Source organism: Pipistrellus hanaki (genome assembly GCF_964339955.1).
Source record: "Pipistrellus hanaki genome assembly, chromosome: 3".
NCBI classification, from domain to species: Eukaryota; Metazoa; Chordata; class Mammalia; order Chiroptera; family Vespertilionidae; genus Pipistrellus; species Pipistrellus hanaki.
This window is the reverse complement of record NC_140505.1, coordinates 59,351,902-59,373,970: the sequence shown is the minus strand read 5'-3', so window position 1 is coordinate 59,373,970 and position 22,069 is coordinate 59,351,902.

Genomic DNA, 22,069 nt, shown 5'->3' with positions numbered 1-22,069 from the left:
TGACAATTTTTTCTACCAATAAAATTCCAATTTTATAGGGAGCAGAAGGTGTAAAAAGTAAGTACTAATCCAGATGTTTGGTACAAGTGATTTTCTTATTAAAATATTTGCACCTACTTTGTGCCAACATTGTGCTGAGTGCTAGATGGATAAAGATAAACAAATACAGTCCCTGTCCTTTTGAGTTTACAGTATGGAAAGGAAGAGAGAAATGCAATTAGTTATCCAAGTAATAAAATAGTAAAAAAGTATGGCAAGTTCCATTAAGAAAGAAAGAAATTACGGAGTAAGACTGTTGCAGAAGACCAAAGAAAACCAAGGATGCTTCAAAGAAGATGAGGAACACTGTTTAATACACCAGTGGACTCAGGGAACAGCCTTCCAAATCTATTTGAAGGAACAGGCATGGGGCTTTCCTTTATATTTCCCTGTGGTCTTTGACTTGCAAACATGGATTATGCTTCTGGTTCTTTTTGCAGTCCTTCCAAGAAGGTCCCCAGGTGTCGGGGGTCTCCAGGCCATATCTGATGGTCTGGCCTGGTGCCAGCATTACTAGCCATCCATCCAGGGCAGTGCACTGTCCACAGTCCCATTGCCTCTGTAACGGGTCCTGCAAGACCAGTATCTGGAAAGGAGGCAGTGACTTAATTATAGGTTATCAAGAATGTACACCGAGCTGAAACCAGTTTGGCTCAGTGGATAGAGTGTTGGCCTGTGGACTGAAAGGTCCCAGTTTCGATTCCGGTCAAGGGCATGTACCTTGGTTGCAGGCACATCCCCAGTAGGGGGTGTGTAAGAGGCAGCTGATCGGTGATTCTCTCTCATTGATGTTTCTAACTCTCTACTCTCTATCCCTCTCTCTTCCTCTCTGGAAAAAATATTTTTTAAAAATTAAAAAAAAAAAAAAAAAAGAATGTATGGATTCAGATCACTATCCCCCAAATATCAGGGTTATATTGGAATTAGTCCTTTTTAGCTTTCTAAAGACTAGAGAGTAACAGAAACCAGCAAACTCTGGAGAAAGTGTTTAGGGAAGATCATTTATACAGAAGCATGATGGAATAAAAGCATGAAAAAGCAAGAAGGAGAGAGTTCTGAGTTCTAGGCAGAAGAAAAATGCTGTACAAACACATATATTGCTGGAATCTTGGAATAGTATTAAATTTGAAAACAGCTAGTGTGTCTGATGCATTGGACTAAAGATCAGGTTAGAGCGCTCTTCAGGGTATAGAAGATACAGGGCCTGATTGGTAATGATAAATAACTGCAGTTTTCTCCAAGTGCAAGCTCTCGGCATGTGGATAACATACCACAACTTACGTTTTAGAACTATCTGCTTTGAACATAATACATTGGAGAAAACGAGAAAACTGAGTGGGAGTTTGGAGCTTTTACCAATTGTCCAAGTAAGAGATGAAACATTTTTTTAAAAATATGTTTTTTATTGATTTCAGAAATAAAGGGAGAGGGAGAGAGAGATAGAAACATCAATGATGAGAGAGAATCATTGATTGGCTGCCTCCTGTACATCGTAAGTGGGGATTGAGCCCTTGATTGGAATGGAACCTGTGACTCTTCAGTCCACAGGCTGACTCTCTATTCACTGAGCCAAACTGACTAGGCAGAGACCAAGCATTTTTAATTGTGAGGCATCCTTGATTATCTTTCATTTGTGTTCAAGTTGATTTTTTAATCAGTAAATACAGTTTGATGCATTATGGCTGTTCAAGTCCAATGTGGTGATTGTAAAACACTAGCTCCACATTGATTAAAATAATTTAATGAGCCCTAACTGGTTTGGCTCAGTGGATAGAGCATCGGCCTGTGGACTCAAGGATCTCAGATTTTATTCCAGTCAAGGGCATGTACCTTGGTTGCGTGCACAGCCCCAGTAAGGAATATGCAAGAGGCAGATGATCGATGTTTCTCTCTCATCAATGTTTCTATCTCTCTATCCTTCTCCCTTCCTCTCTGAAAAAGAAATCAATAAAAATATATTTTAAATAAATTAATGAGTTTATTCTCTTTTGAGTTTTGTACCAAAGAGTTACTCCAACATTGTGGGAAATGTGGTTCAATAATTATTAGAACTGCAATTAGAACAACTGAATTGGTGCTAAATAAATATATCCTTCAATTCCAACCTAAAAACATGTCATAATACATTTATAAGAGATAAATATAATTAGTTAGCCCAATAATAAAATAGTATACCATACATGAAAGTTTCTTTTTACTTAGGACTTAGATTGATGTTAACAAATTTAAATTAAATTATAAAAGTTGTAATCAGAAGAGAAATGTTCCATTAAACAAATACATCAAAGAACAGAAGACTAATGAATTTTTTGGCATATATATATATATATATATATATATATATATATATATATGTATTGTTTAGCCATGACTAACTGTAATATTGTTTCAATAGTAATTGAATATTTTTATTTTCAAAGTTATAAATTATTTTTATAAATAAGTCTGTGACTACTTCATTTTGATTTTATAATAAACACTTCAATATACAATGGATTTCTTAGCTATTGATATTCAAATTTTGCCACTAGATATATTAATTCAAAGTGCAGTTAGCATAAGGATTTTTTAAATTTAATTTAATGAACTACATATTGATTTAGCAAAGCTCTTTATCAACAAGTGCCTTTTCTCTTTCAAAGCCACACACTAGTTCCAATTTCAATACCACATCATCTTGATCATAATATCATAATTGAATACTTAAAACCACTTATTTTCAAAGTTTAGTTGTATTGATAGTTTAGTTATTTATATATAGACATAATTTGAAACCTAATATATGTCTGACTATAAATATACCTAATAAATTGACTTTCTTGGAATTCTCATTGATATCATCCCCTTTTTTTGATAAAAATATGGAAGAACGTCTTGTTCTGTAAAGAAAATTCAATTAGATTTTATTCCCAGGAAAGAGAACACATTTTGAAATATTAAAACACACGCCCAGTATATATAGGGTGTAGCAAAAGCAAGTTTCAGTTGTGAGTACAATATGCTCAAGTCCATATATATTTTACTTAACCTTAAAAAAAGTATAGTTCTTAAGGAATTATTGACGAGAATAGAGGTCAGTGTGAATAGATACTAATACAAAAGAAAAGCTTTCTTTTTTCTTTTCTAAATATTGGTATCCTTTGGTAGTCCCTACTATTGTTTAGAATCTTTGTGTTTTTTTTTATATATATATTTTTCTCAAACTCACCAAATGTCTACATTTTATTATAATCCATTTTCTTTAAACACATACCAAACCATGTCACTTCTCTTCAGTGTCCTCTCTTTACAGAATCAAATCTTGATCTCTTCGGGCCTGATGAACATTGCTGGCCTCACCTGATGAATCCCAGAGACCCTACCCCATCACAAAATTCTGCAGGCATATGGTGGGTGGTGGCTGACCTTGATGTACCATAAGACTGTCACTGAGTGGAACTGGGTCTGTACCACAGAGCAAATAGTAAGAGAAAAAGAGTAAATGCTTCCACTCTGATCTCTAAAAGGAGTGCTTCTCAAAAAATCCCTGACTTTTGACTGAGTTCTGACAAGCTGTAGTGTCAGGAGAAAGCCCGTGTCTTGTCATAATAACTGGGAGGAACCTGCAGATAGGCTGGATCTTGCTTGGAATTCAGAAAAGCATCACAATCCTGTTGGACTTAGGCAGACAGAACTCTGTACACCTCCCTGACTACTCCTTCTTCACAGTTCCCATAATGGTCTCCACCATCAGGTTTATGAATCTGATTCACCTGGTGCTCAGGCATTTAGAAAATAAATATCCAAAGTCAGAGACTAAAAGCCAAGAAATGGGATGGTTCTCAGAGCCCTGGGTCACTCAGAACTCAATGACCACAGGTTGAGTTACTTTAGCGTCTACACTGGCATCACTGTTCAAGGATAAAATGTGGAGCTTGGGCGGAGATGATCACCACACGTAGTTGGCCAGTAATGATGTCAACCCATCTTTAATGCCCAAAGCATGCCAAGATAACAATATATAAAACCTAAAAATATTGATGCAGTGTGCCAAGCCGGCATGGCCATGATGAACCTGCAGTTCCCCTGAACTCAGACCCCTTCTCCCCATAGTCAGCCCCACATTGGATACCCTATGTGCTGAGCCCATACAGCCATGAGTGAACCTGAGAGGGGGCGGTGAAAGATTTAGAAAAAACAGACAAGAGAAGAAAGCTGGGTCTAGATGGGATGCTGCTCTCTGATGGAGAGACAATGCCACAACCTGCAAGCCAAGTCTTTATTTTATAGCCAGATTCCACAAGGCAAATTAAGGGCGTGGGTACAATATTCTCATGGGTTTCAAATCTATTCAATGACATGCACCTGATCAAGCTTTGTTTACTTGCTGCTCCTCCAGCAGCCCATATCACTCAGTCACGTGCGACCACAGGTTTGGACCATAAGGTCAAGGTTAGAACTGTAATTGGCTTTGACCCAAGAGTATCATGCCCTCTCTTTTGTCCCAGGCTTGAACCTGTCCAAACACTGTAGCCGCTCTCCACAATGCAGGTCTTGCTCACTGTGGCTGCCATTTAAATTTTCAGGGAGACTTTTTAGTGCATTTTTTCCATTAGGTGCCAATTTATTTGCCTATTTCTTATGTTGATGTTGAACAAGTTGTTAAATATTGTGAGTGACCTAGTTACTAAGATGCCTTTGTTATGGGAATATAGGCATTCTTTGTTCCTTTCTGACACAACTTCAGAAGCAGATGCAAGAGAAGAAGAGAAAGAAGAGACATTTAATTAGTAGGATGTTTTTCTGTTCTCCCTTCCTCTCTTTCTAAAAAAATCAATAAACTATATTTTTTAAATGTAGTAACTATACCACAGTTGCAATTCAAATCACCTATACTTCCCAAACTTACCTGAAACTTATGATGTTTAACATAATAGACTCTGGGTTTTCACTAAAGTTATAAATCAGTATATGGGGTAGAAATAGAAGGCAATGAGATTTTAAACAACTGATTCAATCTTAAATAAATTCCTCTCAAGTTTTCATTAAAAAAAAAAAACTCACTTGATTTCAGTCTGGACACTAAGTTTGTATATTTTTACTTTGTTAAGAAATAGAGAAAATGTTAGATATACTTTCATTTTAGAAGGAGGTGATTATTTTCATTTTTCTAGTGATATTAACCTATCCATAACATTTTTCTTGACAATACTATTGTGTTTATTGCTAGAGTAATGATAACATGAGGGCAAGGCATAAAACTTCTCATAGAAAAAGAAACAGCTTAAAACCTCTTTAATATAATACTTTGAGTTGAATTGTATCTTAAAGTAACTAAGGTGATTAAGAACAAGAGAAGGTAAAAAGTGTTATTCATAAAGGAAATAAATACAATTATATGTAATCAGTTGAAAAGAAGGTAAAAGTGTCAGCTTAAAGAGTGAAATGTAAATAGTTCATTTATTTGAATAAGATGTGAATCTTGATATCCCTGATCTGGATAAATCGTTTTTGGAGGTTAGGGACAATTTTGAAGGAGTAGTCTCAGGAAAAGAGGAAAGCAATATTATAATGTTTACTTTAAATGTTAATATGAATCTTTTTTGGGGGGGTGATAAACAAATCAATGCTGCTTTGTCTTCTTACTTTTCACTTTGTATTTTTTTAACAGCATTGTTTGTCGAAGGAAAAGTGATACGTTATTTGTGTCTGACAACACAATTTAGTATTTAAGAGGCTTCAGTGGCTCCTATTTACTTAGAGAATAAGTCTGAAACTGAAGAATAAGGCAGTTCTAAATGTGAATCTCTAGTTTTCATTTTCATGCTCTTTATATCACCAATGTGTTCCATATTGGCACAACACCCAGGTACTCGGAACTGAGTGTCATTTGCCTGAACAACATGCACCTGTGCTTACATTCTGCCCTTGACTTCAGCTTCAAGGCCCACAACCAATATCTGATTCCTTCTTTGGTAAATCATTCACTCTCTACTCTGCTCTCAAACCACATTGTTGAAATTACTAGTATAATACTACCTAGGTTGTTTTGAATATATTTTGTATTTGTTGGCACTACTAGTCTGTTACCTCCTAGAGGACTTCTGTATTGTTTTTTTTATCCTTACAACTGAATTTCTCAGGCACAGAAGGAATCACAGAGTTCTTTTTCAGAATGAAGACTGATGTTATATTTATTTTTTTGTTTCCTATCTAAACTGACAAGTTGTGTGTGTGTGTGTGTGTGTGTGTGTGTGTGTGTGTGTGTGTGTTTAATAGTATGCTTAGATTTTTATGACCAGGCATTAGTGGACATGAATGACATTAATAAAGATCTATTAATGTGCAACATTAAAAGCAATATAAAATTGCAATCAGTTCAGTTTTTTTTTAAAGAAATGACTATCAAATTTTGTAACGTAAGACTAAGATATCAGACATATAAGAGAATTAAAGCTATCAATTTTCTCTTTTTTTGTTTCAATATGTTTATTTGCTATGATAAATGTTAGAAATATTTTTGTCTATTCCTATCAATCTTCCTCATACTACACAAACAAGTTAGAACAGACTACTATATTAATTCAAATGATATTAAATGACATCTTAAAATGCATCAGTAAAATTCCTGGTATTTCTTTCTTTATTTTCTAGAGGCCTGGTTCACAAAACTTGTAGACGAAATTTGTGCACCCTCAGCCTGGCCTTCACCATCTCCAATCTGGGACATCCTTCTCACAATCTGGGACTGCTGGCTCCTAACCACTTGTCTGCCTGATTGTCCCTAACCATTTCTGTCTGTCAGCCTGATCGCCCCTAACTACTCCTCTGCCAGCCTAATTGATACCTAACTGCTCTCCTGCTAATTGCCCCCAACTGTCCTCCCCTGCTGGTCCGATGGCACCCAACTACCCTCTCCTGCCAGCTTGTTGGACTGCAACTATCCTCCCCTGCCAACCCGATTGCCCCCAACTGCCTTCCCCTGCCACAAACAAATTACTGTTTCACTAATAGAGAGATGTGAAAAGGAAGCCAAGAAGGCTATCAACAACATTAAATACTCTAACCACTCACCCTTTTGTGGAGACATTGTTAGCTGAAGCAGCCTCCACCACTGTTTGTCCTATGTAAATTTCTGTTATTTCCTGCCTAAGCCTATGAATGTTTTCCCCATAGCCTTAATGAAAGGGATAGCAGAGCCAGAGCAGTGAATAGTTCTCCCACTAGAGTTGGACTACCGCCTGGCCCCCCATATTGCCAAATTAAATTTCTTCTAGTCTCTTTTCATTTGTGTGGCCCTTCTCCAGAATCTAAACCCTCCAGCGGGACCCTGAACCATGAGGGACATGAAAGGGGATCCCACACTCCCCTGCCATCCTGGTCACCCCCAACTGCCCTTCCCTGAAGGCCTGGTTGCCCCCAACTGCCCTCCCATGGCAGCCATCTTATGATGACATGAGGAAGTCATGCTATGGGATCCCTTATCACGTTCTGTGTGGTTCAGGATTCCTGTTCAGAGTCAGGTTTCTAGAGAAGGCCGCACACAAATGAAAAGAGACTGGAAAAGAGTTAATTTGGAAAACTGGGGGGCCAGGCAGAAGCCCATTCTAGGGGGAGGACCACCCACTGCTCTGGCCTTTTTGTGGTTATTGAAAACACCCATTTCCCTTTGGCAAGAAATTCCAATAATAGACAATCAGCAAGAATTTACATATGCTAAACAGCTGGAGGTTGCTTTAACTACCCAAATCTCAACTAAACAATGAGTTAATAGCTCCGACCATTCAGAGTGATTAAGGTTGGCCAGCATTCCGAATTCCCTTTTCACATTTAACTACTAGTGGCAATGTTTAGTTTCTGGCATTGCGCAAGGGCTTGAGGAACACCTAGGCTTTTATTAGGATAGATGTCATCCTCCTTATTAGTTTAGAGCTTCATTGTTTATCACAATTTATTTATCCAAATCCAAATTTTCTCTATTTTGTAGGCATTTGAATTGCTCCTAGTATGTTTGTTTTATTTTGTTATTATGTACAATTTTATAATAAACAATTTTATGCATATGAACTAATAAACATGAATAAGTTTCTCCCCTCGCCCCCCCCCCCCCCCCCAATGGTATATACCTAAGAGTAAAATTTCCTGGGCATAAATTACATATATGTTTAACTTTACTAGATAATGTGTATAAGAACTCTAGGAAACAACATGGAAGACTCATAGAAGTATAATATTGTGTGAAATAATGCAAATTGTAGATTAATACAAGAAACCTTTAATATCAAGTCTTATGAAAAACAAAACAGAGCTCTATGGGTTTAAGCTATTTGGGCTTGGGAATTATAAAGATTAACTTTAGTAGTGATGACCTCAGGGGAGATGCAAAGAGAAGAAATTGGACAGATTGCATAGTAAAATATAAGGGCAAGGTTCTAGGAGTTAGATTTGATGGTTGGATCAGGAGCATTTATTTTATTGTTTTTATAGCAAACATGTCTTTTTTACAAATATGTGTTTTACTAAAATTATTATGATTTATCTAATATTTTTTCTGAAGTAACAAACAAATCATTTTATTCCATTGTTTGGAGACTGTGGAAACCCATAAATGGTCAATCAAAAATACAACCGATATGGGTGGATGTATTAATTAATGTGAGTAAATTATAAAACTTGAAGAATTGTAAGGACCATAGCAGTATTTCATAATGATTTATAGACAGTGTCATGTTGTCCATATTTTTTTTAAACAATGGAGGATACATTTTGAGTTTGGAAAGAAAACACAGAGCTCTTTTATAATTGCTTTTCTGTAAATGCACAGGAAGAAGAAGAAAATGCTCTAGAAGGAAAGATCTATAAAGTTCTCTGGAAGATGGATTGCCACAAACACTAAGATTACTATAGGAAGACCAGCTAGAAATCAATTTACTAGATGAGGTAACCAAAAACTAGGAATAGAAAAACCAGATAGGAAGTTCAAACAAACTCATTGAGGAAGTACCCCAGAGTGTTCACTTTTTGTAGTAGTGCTTTCTAAATACTAAAAAGTGTTACGTGGTATAATACCTAAATAATACTTTTTTTTTATTGCATTCAGATTGTGCTTCATGTCTCAATAACTTTTGAATGCTTCATACTAAATAAATCTTTAAAGAGAGTTCCACTAATAGAGAGATGTGAACAGGAAGGAAGAAATTAATTACCTATCAAGCTTGATTCTGTGGTCTCTATTTTGTATGTTTAAATATCTTCATCAAGTGACTCTTTTTAAAAAAAAAAATATATTTTATTCTGAGAGAAAGGGAGAGGGAGAAAGACATAGAAGCACCAAGGATGAGAGAGAAACATCCATCGGCTGCCTCCTACACACCTTCTACTGGCAATCAAGCCCACACCCTGGGCACATGCTCTGACCCAAATAGAACAGTGACCTCCTGGTTCATAGGTCAACACTCAACCACTGAGCTACACCAGCCTGGCATATGATTCTTTTGTAGTAATTTTATATAATAAAAATAGCAAAAAGAAAGTCAAAACTTTATTAAGACTTAAAAGTTTATATATATATATATATATATATATATATATATATATATATATATATATATATATATGTCTCTCTCACACACACATGCACTATCACTCAAAAGAACATAGTAATAGCAAATTCAGCTTATAGAAAAGATAAAAACTCAGCCTTCAGGACTGGAAATTGCCATGTATCCTATTAAGATTTTTCTCTCAGTGTTTTTATTGCTTTGGTCTGATGGAAAAAATGAGAATTACTGCCAAAGAGTGAAACTCGCTGAGTTTTTATGGTCCTCACTGTGTTGCCCATTGTTTTAATATCTATAAATTGCAAAACCCATCCACAACAATATAGAAGTAGGAAAAAAATAGAACTAAAACCTTTATATTGCGTGGTGGTGAATTGTTTAGTTTTAAACAAACATTATATAAGAACTCTATTAAGATATATATGAAAAAAGCAAAAGCTTAAAGACTTTAGATATTATTGGCAAAACTGTCACATGATTTTTTTTTTTATTTCCAGTGATTTGGACAATGAAAATGATAACTCAGTTTTAGACAAGTAATGTGTTTTTTTTTTCCTTTATACAATTTGTAAGTATATTAAAGTTGGAGAATGAATGTACCCTATTTACTTAGTATTTCACTCGTTCTCTTTTGCCAGTGGTTTGTACAACAATTTCATTCCAACTATTAGCTTCTTAAGTCACATCTTAGTATATAACTGAGTTTAAAAATTCCCTCATTACAAATGAATATAGGAGGACTACACTCTGCCGAGGGAGGAAAGAGGTGGAAAACAATCCTTGTAGAAAATATATTTTTTAATGCACTGAACAAGCTTTTCCAATTCCTTCATTTCCTGTTTCAATGTAATTACAGACTGAAAGATAATATTGTAGTACCATCCTCATCCACAAAGATGGTGACCATAAGCATTTGAAATTTAAGCAAACTTTCACATCAAAGAATGTGTGAAAGAACTTTTCTGCTGGGTAAAGTTGAGAACAGTACAAGACCCTAATAGGTCCCATATTATTTCAAAATAATGGAATGTAATAACATATTATGCTGTCCTCAATTTTATTTTCTTTAGCACAGAACACAGATATCATACAAATTAGAGGAAAAATTTTCATCATCTCCCCATTTTTTCTCCCAGAGCATACCCTGTGGAACATTAAAGCAACTGTTATATTGAGTCTTAGTTACAGTCAGCTGAGGCTTGACAGCAATAATCTACTCAAAGTGATTTTCTATGCTAACATTTTATACTTATCATTATCAATTAGTTATCGTTGACAGTTGGCAGAATTTCAGAATTTATCATGTTGTCTATCATGGATCCAAGGTTGGGAGTCCATGCATGTGTCCATACTCTATTTTAACAGCTATATTTATTAACACTTAAAATATTTTTCCATTAAGTAAAAAATAAATCTCTAGTATATACATAATGGTTGAATGGCAACATATTTATTAGTCCCATATCTATGTAACTAGTTCAGATTTCCAGTCTTCTCATATTTACTTTACTTTCACTACCAAAAGAAGTAGAGTGAAAAAAATCATTAGGAAATTACTCAGATATTATAAAATTTAACTTATGTATGTTGATATGTAAATATTTTCTCATTCAGTGCTGTTTATGGTATAAAATGTATTATTAAAAAAATCAAACAATTATGGCTAAAATATAATTTCTATTATGTGTAACTTCTTAATATTTTATCTACATTGTAATACCTATGTTATGTTTAAAACTTTTCATTCTCCTCTGAAACTGGAATTCTTCATTTCATCATCTTCATATGAAAATTTAATATTTAGCACATAGATATTTTAGGATTGCTGAAAAAAAAAATAGATATATTCCTTTGCCAACACTAGGATTATTACAAGATGTTGGCAGCCTTGGTTTTCTGTATGAAAAGCCAAAAGTATCCCTGCATGCTTCCATTAGCCACGGTGATTTATTTTTTTGTCTAAAGTTTTACATATGTCTTATTTCCCCCCAACTATCCCCTGCCCAGCCATTCCCACCCTGGGCAAGCCCCCACTGCCCCAGTGTCTGTGTCCATTGGTTATGCTAATATGCATATATGCAATTCCTTTGGTTGCTCTCTTACCCTCTCCCCTTATACCTCCCCTGTCATTTGTCTCTAGATCTATATTTGTTCATCAAATTATGCTGGTTATTATATCCCACATATGAGTGATATTTATCTTTCTCCAACTGGCTTATTTCACTTAGCATAATGTTCTCTGGTTCCATCCATGCTGTTGCAACTGGTAAAAGTTCCTTTTTTGTAGCAGCATAGTATTCCACTGTGTAGATGTACCACTGGTTTTTAATACCTTCATCTGCTTATGGACACTTAGGTTGTTTCTAAACCTTAGCTATTGTAACTTGTGCTGCTATGAACGTAGGGGTGCATATATCCTTTCTTATTGATGTTGCTAATTTCTTTGGATATATTCCCAGAAGTGAGATCACTGGATCAAATGTGAGTTCCATTTTTAATTTTTTGAGGAAACTCCATATTGTTCTCCACAGTGGCTGTACCAGTCTGCATTCTGACCAGCAGTGCAAGAGGGTTCCTTTTTCTCCACATCCTCACCAGCACTTGTCATTTGTTGATTTGTTGATGATAGCCAATCTGATAGGTATGCGATGGTACCTTATTATTGTTTTGATTTGCGCTTCTTAGATGATTAATGACTTTGATCATGTTCCAATCAGGAAAAAAATTACCTAATTATAATTTCTATGATTTAAAGTCCCCCCAATATTTATTAATTTATTAGAATGGAGGAGAGGGTTGACTATTTGAATCCTTTGTGTTTGAACACATTTTTTTAAAGAATTTCCTTCTATTTCTATGAAAAATGTGATTGTAATTTTGATGGATGGGTTTGGGTAACATGGGCATCAAGGATATTTGTTATTCCTGTCCATAAACATGGAAATCTTTCCATTTGTTGTGACTTCTTTAATTTCTTTCATCAACATATTTTTAATTTCATTGTGTAGATATTTTACTTCCTTGGTTAAATTTAATCATATATATTTTGTTGTTTTGATGCTATTGTGAATAGGATGGTTTTATATTTCTTCTGATATTTTGTCATTAGTGTTTAGAAATGCAGTTGTTTCTGTATGTTGATTTTACAACCTGCAACTTTACTGATTATTTCATTAAAATCAATAGTTTTATGGTCGAAACTTTCATTTTTTCCATATATAAGAATATAATATCTGCAAATAATGACAATTATACTTTTTCCTTTCAGAAAGGATGCCTTTTATTTCTTTGTCTTACCTAATTTCTCTAGCATGTACTAGAATAAAAGTGGTGAAAGTGGGCACCCTTTCTCTGCCTTGTTCCTCATCTTAGAGGAAAAGTTTTAACCTTTTATAGATTAATATGGAAGTAGCTATCAGTATGGAAGTAGCTATGTAAGACCCCTAATAGCAAAAGCAATCCTGAGAAAGAAGAACAAAGCTGGAAGAATCATTCTTCCTGATTTTAAACTATACTACAAAGCTATGATTATGACTTAAAAATGGACACATAGACCGATATAATCAAACAGAGAGCCCAGAATACTCAATGGAGAAAGGATAATTCCTTCAACAAATGATGTGAAAACTGGATAGCCACATGCAGAAAAATAAAATTTGGCATCTAATTTATACCACTCCAAATAAATTAAAGACATATTAAATTTAACCTTCTAAGAGATTTTGGAAAAATCATAAGATTAAAAAAAAATTAACAACATGATTTTTTCACAGTTGATTTCACAAAAATCAACAACATAATTTTTTCACTTTTCACAGTTCTCTTGAATTTTTAAATCCAGTGTCTAAATAGATTCCATAAATGCTTTATGTAAACAACAAATGTGAATAACAGACAATGCTTAATCCTAACTCACTTATTCCACATAACTAAAGTAACACATTGAGAGGAAATTAGTAGTGCTTCATTGTTTTGAGTTAAAATGAAAATGAAAATGCACATAGCAATTCTTTACAAATAAAGATTTACTTTAGTTGGGATTTAACACACGTATATCTCTAAGGTCAAAATAAATATGTGTGGTTTGCAAGCTTTCTTTCAGACTTCTAGCAAGTTATAACATCTTCACATTAAAGGTACATCTCACTCCCTTATTCAATCTCTTTCATAATATAATGGCTTATTTATTTTTTTCTACACACACATACATAAACACACACAGGATAAACATTAAATTACTATATATATAGCATTTTTCATATTTAACATGAAAATGTAATGCTTATGCAATTAAAGTACTGAAGCCTGACAGAAAAATATGTAGATCATATAGATGGTTTGAAAGTATGATCAGTAGTTCTATCTAGCATTTTTTTTGGCACAAACTAAGCCTTAACATTTTCATGTACTTTCTGAAGTTATCGTTAACCATGTTTCATGCATTAAAGACCAAATATCAGAATATTTAAATGGCAAAACAATTTTTTACATAATACAATGTATTCTTCTTTCATGTAAACACCTAAACTACTAGTGTGCATCTCTTTTTATTTGGGAGTTGTCTTGATGTTGATGTTATACTGAGTATCCAGGAAGAAGTGGGAAAAGGAAAATATATAGCGGGGGTAAAGCTTCTTCTGATCTTTCACAATTGATTGGAATCACTAATACAATTTAGCAGGTGTCAGAAAATAAATACGAAACACCTATTGCTAAGGTCTGAATGTTTATTTCCCCTCAAAATTTTGATGTTGAAATTCTCATGCCCGAAGTTCATGATATTGGTAGGTGAGGCCTTGAAGGGATGATTTGGTCATAAGGGTAGAGCCTCATGAATGAGATTGTACTCTTATAAAAGGGATGCCACTCAGCTCTCCAGCCTTCAGCAAGGTGAGTTTACAATGAGATGAGGGCCCTTACCCAATCATGTTGCACCCTAATTTTGGACTGTCAGCCTCCAGAGCTGTGAACAATAAATTCTACTGTTTATAAGCTACCTGGTAGGTGGTGTTTTGTAATAGCCCAAACAGAATAAGACATCCCTGCTAAATCCAAGCTTAATTTGTCAAATACAGATAATTACAATTTTCAAAAAAGACATTATTTTTAAAATTGTGTTTACATTGTATTAAAAACACTGGAGTAATGAACTGTGTTATGTAAGTAAGAAATCCAGAATTGTTAAAGTAAAAAGCAATGTTCTAAATACTTTATGTTTGAAGCACCATACAATTTTAAGTAATAATGTTTCCTTGGTTATAATAAGACATAGCTTGAAATGCTTAAAATACTATGTTAAGGAGAAAACCACCTTTAGAAAATATTTTTTAAAATATTTTAAAGTTTTGTGTGTGTGTGTTTTTTTATCGCTAGCTTATGAAAATTACTAGAATGAAAAGACAATTTATTCAATGCAAAAAAGATTATTAGACATTTGAAATTAGGGTAAAAAGGACAATTATTCATATAATTTTACTCTGTTTGCAAATAATCCAAAGAACACCCAGAGTTTCAAAAACACTAGGTTGTGAATATACAAACTGTACTATACAGCCCTGGAAAATGTAATTTGCATGTCCAACTCATGAAAAGATAGTACTTTTTTTTTTTTTTCAAGGAATGGGCATATTTGTAGTCCTTTGAAACAGTTATGGTATGCTCTTAGGAGCTTGTCACTGCACTGGATTGTACTAGATCATATTCAAAAGATAAATATAGTCCCTATATTTATATTGCTTATATTCTAACAGTAACATGGACAAATAAAATACAACTACTAGTAAGTCAAGTGGTTATATATATATATATAATTACAATGGCACTGGATCAAAAGTTACAAAATCCAAGTAATAATGAAAAACAAGAAAGAATAATTAGGCCTTAGATTATATTTTGATACTGTTTATGTGTAACCATTGTTAATTTTTCTAACTTCTAAGGGCTTAAATTATCTGGGAAAGGAGAAATCTGATTTAATTTCCCCAGAGTTCCTCTCAACCATTAAAATAGTATGACATTTTAAAAATTATTATTGTTTGTACATTAGTGTTCAATTGTATAGTAATTTCCTTAGAAAAATCAATAATAATATTTGATAGTGATCATCAAAACACTAATAGTTCATTCACAATATTTACTAAACACCAATATAAATATGTATAATTACACAAAATGTGGTGAGGGAACTAAACATTTTTCTTGCTCTCATGAAGTTTAGGATAGTGGGAGAAAATGAACAATAAATAAGTAAATACATATAAATGCATAAATAAAAATTAATAACACTGCAGTAAATCTATTGAATAGAACTCTAAGTTTTATTTTTTTAAATATATATATATTATTGTTGACAGTATTACAGAGGTCCTGCATTCCTCTTATTATTGTTCTCTGCTCAGCTCATAAACCGCCTAACCCCCCAAACCCCACCAAGGCCTTCACCACATAATTGTCTGTGTCCATGAGCTAGGCATCTATATATAATAAAGAGGTAATATGCTAATTGGTCCTAACAGTGTCCCAGTCATGACCAGTCAACTGGCTGTGTGTGCAGGCCTGCCCAGCACTAATGTCACACTGCTTCGGAGGTGGAGACTGCTCCTGGGGGGTGGGGGCATCAGGGCAGGGGCAGGGCCTTGGCAGAGATGGGCAGTTAGGGGGATCAGGCCATGATGGGAGAGCGGTTTGGACCATCAGGCCAGCATGGGAACAGTTAGGTGCATCAGGCAGGCAGGAAGGTGAGCGCTTAGGAGCCCAGTCGTTCTGGATGGTGAGAGGGATCTCAGATTGGAGAGGGAGCAGGCCAGGCTGAGGGACCCCCCATGCACAAGTTTTGTGCACCGGGCCTCTAGTAGAAGACATGAGTAGTTCTTTGGTTTATCTCTTCTGGTCCCACCACAACCTCTGAGATATATCAGTCTGTCCCAGGCCTCCATGCCTCAGAACTTATTTTGTTGATCAATTCATTTAGTTCATTAGATTTCACAAATAGGTAAGATGATGTCATATTTGTCTTTGTCTGATTGTCTTATTTCACTCAATGTAATATTCACCAAGTCCATCTATGCTGTCTCAAGAAAACCTTCTTTTTACAGCTGCATAATATTTCATTGTGCAAATGTATCACTGCTTTCTTTTCTTTCTTTCTTTCTTTTATTTTTTTTATTTTTTATTTTTTATTTATTTACTCATGGGCATTTGGGCTGTTTCCAAATCTTAGCTATTTTAAATAATGTTGCAATTAAATAGCGGTACATATATTCTTTCTGATAGGAATTTCATGATTTTTTAGGATATATTCCCTGAAGTGGGATCATGGGGTCAAACAGCGGTTCTATTTTTTTAATTTTTTGAGGAAACTCTATACTGTTTTCTATAGTGGCAACAACCCAAACAAAAATGGGCACCAGACCTAAATAGATACTTTTCAAAAGAATACAGAAGAAAGGCCAAGAGTCATATGAAAAAATGGTCAAAGTCATTCATCATCTGAGAGATGCAAATCAAAATGATAATGTGGTACCATCTCACACCTGTCAGAATGGCTATCATCAACAAATCAACAAATGACAAGTGCTGGCGAGGATGTGGAGAAAAAGGAACCCTCATGCACTGCTGATGAGAATGCAGACTGGTGTAGCCACTATGAAAGACAATATGGAGTTTCCTCAAAAAACTAAAAATGAAACTCCCATTTGACACAGCAATCCCACTTCTAGGAATATATCCCAAGGAATCATAAAAACCAATCAGAAAGGACATATACACCCCTATGTTCATAGCAGCACAATTAACAATAGCTAAGATTTGGAAACAGCCTAAATGCCCATCAGCAGATGAGTGTATTAAAAACTGGTACATCTAAAAAATGGAATACTACCCTGTGTTAAAAAAGAAGGAATTCTTACCATTTGCAACAGCATGGATAGAACTGGAGAGCATTATGCTAAGCCAAATAAGCCAGTCAGAGACAGATAAATATCACATGATCTCATTCATTTATGGAATATAATGAACAACTTCAACTGATGAACAAAAACAGATCCAGAAACAGAGAAGCATCAAACAGACTGTCAAACCTCAAGGAAGGTAGAGGGTGGTGGGTGTAGGGGGGAGAGATCAACCAAAGGACTTGTATGCATGCAGATAAGCCTAACCAATGGACACAGACAAAAGGTGGGTGAGGGCATGAGTGGGGGGATGAGGGGGTAAGGAGGGGATAAGGATACGTATGTAACACATTAATCAATTAAAAAATAATAAAAAGAAAACAAAACAACAAAAAAATAATTTAAAAAGGAATCAGAAATAAATGAAATAATAATAATAAATTTAGAAAGTAATAATAATCAATATTTTAAAGTATAAATAGGAAAAGAACAGAACAAAATAGAAAAACAAAATAAGAAAAATTAGTAATAACAATAAAAAGGAAAGAGAAATACAAAAAGGTAATAGAAAGAAAGAAAGAAATGAGAGATAAACAAGAAAAAAAGAAAAGAAAATGCCCACACACGTGCACACACACACACACACACACACCTTTGGGTCTGCTATTTGTGGCGCCCAATATATTTTGTTCCGATATTGTCGAATCTGGTCCCTTGGTGTGAGTATCCTGGGCTTCCCAGGAGCTTCTCTGGTGCAGGCCTATGTGAGTTCCTCTTCCTTCCTGCCCCCTGGTCAACCTGACTGAGTCCTTTTAGGCTGGAGCCCCTAATAGTCCAGCTGGAGGGGTCTCCTTAGCCTAGAGCTTAGGTCTGCCTCAGATTCACTGTTCTGAGCTGTTTCCCCTTCCCCCACGAAGCTGGGCTCTGGGGGGATATCCTGGTCTTGGTGAGGATGGTTTAATCAGATTGTGTTAGGGATGGTGCCAGTAGCTTGTAGGAAAGGACGAGCACTTCCCCTCCATCCAATGCTTCAGCCCTGCCTGGATCACTGGCACATCCTCACTGCCACCTGCAGGGGCACAGGTTTCCAACCCTTGCCTTGGGTCAAAGCAAGCAAATCAGATGTTCTGCCAGTGGGAAAGAGGGCACCTCCCTTGTGCTCCAGAATGGCAGATATGATCCTTCTTCCAGGTCCTACTGACCTGTCCCTTTTCTGCTTACCAGCAGTAGTTCCTAAAGGGTCCCAGACTCAGTGCTGGGTTTGCCCTTCAGATCCCCCTTGGAGGCTGTTCCTGAGCTCCACTGTGTGGCCTTTCCTGCTGGCATATCAGGGTGAACTTCCCAGGCTGGATGGTGGCAGGGTGCTAGGGACTCTGTCCAAGGACATCAGCCCTAAGCTTCCACAGCTGCACCCACTTCACAGTCTCCACAACTAGTGCCCACTGGGCCTGTCTGAGGAACCCCCATCTTACCCACATATCTGCAGCCTATTACTCTTCATCTGGTCATCAGTTCCAGCTCTGTGGAGGCTACAGTCCCCTCCCCGGCCTTCACTACGGTTCTGGTCTCAACCTCTGGTTGTGTGGCCTCAGGTGCAGTGGTGGAGGCAGTGATAAGCACAGTGCCTGGCCACTGCCTGGTGGGTGAGGTCTGCAGCGAGGACAAGGTCCGGGCCATCATGCAAGTCTGGCCAGGGCCATGATGCTTGGTTGGGGTTTGTGGCAGGCATGGGGAATCCTTGGCAGGATCCGTGGCAGGCACATGGACAGGCCTGGGCCACAGCGAGTCTGGCTGGTGGCAAGGCTGCAGCTACTCCCCACAGCCTCTTCCCGAATAGGACCCCACAAATCCTCCAAGATAATGTGTTGGTCAAGCCTGAGTTGCAAGAAGTGCTGCCAAGAAGCTGTAGTGGCAGCAGCGGCTTCCTGGACAGAAGAACCCAAATGGCCCAACCCCGAATCCCCCTAACATCCAACTGAGGCTCATTCATGCTTACACACCCATGCATATCTGCACACTCGCCCACTCACTCATTCACGCTCTCATCCTCACTCCAGCCTTGCCTACTGGCATGTTGTTTTGTTTTTTTCATTCGGGTGCTTAACTTTAATTTGCAAAGATGCTGTGACTTATTAAGGTCAGCATGAGTAGGGTTTTGGAGGAATATGATGGTTGACAGTTGGAAATGTCCGTGAGCTAACCAATTTTGACTATGAGTATTTGCTACTGTGAAAAGGGCATTGAGGGCAGTTTTGATAAGTCCATGCTCAATAAGCACTATAATATTTAGTGGAGCTTATTGTGGTCAGTGCTCGCCAAGCACACGACAATCATTTGCCATGCACATTAAGAAATTAATATGTGATTCATAATTAATATACTTATCATATGTGTCATTAAGTACTAATCATACCAAATTTTGAAAGGAGTTTTTAGGGGTAAAATAGGCAGGGTTAGGAACTTTTAGAAATTAAGGGGTCTATGTGAAAAGTACAGGCAACAGAGCTGCGAAAGGCATATTTCCATGGAATAAGGGAGCTGGGAGCTGCAGAGGGTACACATTTACAAAATAAAGGGAAGGAAGCCCCTCATCCAGAGAGGGAAGAAGAAAGCTGGAAGGGAATGGGAAAACAATAAGGGAGAAGACATGGAGAGCCTGGTTAGGGCTCTGGAGTTGCTATCGTGACCAATCAGCTGGGATATCAAGTCACAAAGAACTGCAGCCTCTACAAACCATAGTAAAAGTGACTCAGTGGGACTCTTTCCCCCTCACCACACGGGAGTCTGTGCTTGTTTCTCAGTAAATTTCCACCTTTCACTATATCATCTTTCGTCAGTGGTTTCATTCTTCAACTCCATCAGATAAGAATCCAGGAACCATCCTGCCCAGGGGGACACCACGCATTCCAGTCCAATTTCCAGTGTCAGTTTCATTGTTTAAGGGTAATCATTGCCAAAAATATTTTTCCATTTGTTTTCAAAGGCCAAATTATCATTCAACACAAAAAAAAAATTAACATGGCATTGAGGCATACATTGGTAAACAAAATACATATTTCTTCTTTCAAAAAGGTCACAATTTAGTTGCATAGATTTGGGAAACATTTAAAGTTACTTTAAAAGGGCTTGTTTGCATTCCAGTATTGAAACTGAGAAGTCACACAGAGCACTCATTAAAACACTCTTCTAAAGCCTTCATAATCTAGCAGTACACTTCAGTTGTAAACAACAGGAAATATATCAAAGGAGCAAAAAGAAGCCTAAAATAACATGAAAGGTCAGTTTAACATTAAAGATTAGTCTCAGAAGAGAGAAATAATCAATAATGGTAATGAAGCAGTTAGCAACTCTTTTAAAGACAGCTCTCCAGTAAAATCCCTTTCAACACAATAGATTGCAATGAATGCTAAGTAAGAAAAAGAAGACTGGGGCAATATAGTCACATAAGAAAATCTGTTTCTGACAATGCATTTTCCTTTGTTTTACGAAAGGTTTCTCAAATTTGTTTGAGTAAATCCTAAATGGGTTTATTTCAGGATGAATGTGTAACCGGAATGTAAAAACATCATCCACTGGCTTTTGTTCCTGCTACTTGGGGAAGAGAAGTAATTTTAAAATGAAGCAATATATAATAGAAAGTTTTCTCATTTTTATTAGGTATTTTACTAAAATCTTTAAAACCAATATAAGTAGTGTCAAAACCTAGTGAAGAAATGTGGTCCACAATAAATATTAAACAACAAAATAATAATGACAATGATTGTTTTTTTTTCATTGGGGGCATCTTTTAACTTTTTGATTCATACAAACTATTAGCTGGAAAGCTTAATAGAGTATTGATTGCATATAAGGATTCTAAATAGCAATAAAGAGATCCTTACTAATAAGAGATATCACAAGAGAGAATCTCTAATTAAAATTGTAATTTATTATTATAAAACTAAATGCTATTGCTGTAATATATGATCACTATACCTGAATAATTAACTCAGTGATCAATAAGTATTGACTAATAGCGCCGAGTTTGTTGTAATTTTTTTCAAACATGCAAACCAGGACACAATTATAACGACCAAAATTGTCTTTCTTTAGGCAATACATTCTATTAACAAAAATCAACATACAATAAAAAGAAACCAATTTAACTGTTGGTTTTGTTTTTTATGGAAATGTATTAAATTTAAGTTGTGGTGTGTGTGAGCATATCTAAGCGTAAATTTATATATTTAAATAAGTTTAAAGACGTAGACTGGGGAACATATGCTTGAAATACGGTATGTTAAAATAGAAACCACATCTTGTTTTATTTTTTTTAAGTGTACACAAATTTTTATAGAAGTTTTTAATTAAATTGATTGGGGTGCCATTGATTAGTAAGATTATATAGATGTCCAATGTACATTTCTATGATAAGTGATCAGTATGTTGCACTGTGTACCCACCACCCACAGTCAAATCATCTCTGTCACCTTTTAAAAATATGCTTGGTTGGGAATGAAAAATAAGTAAATAAATAAAAGCCCCTTACTATTGTGAGTTAATGATCAAAGTTGAGATAATCACGTTTATGTTCAGTACTAGTATGGGATTTATTTATTTGTA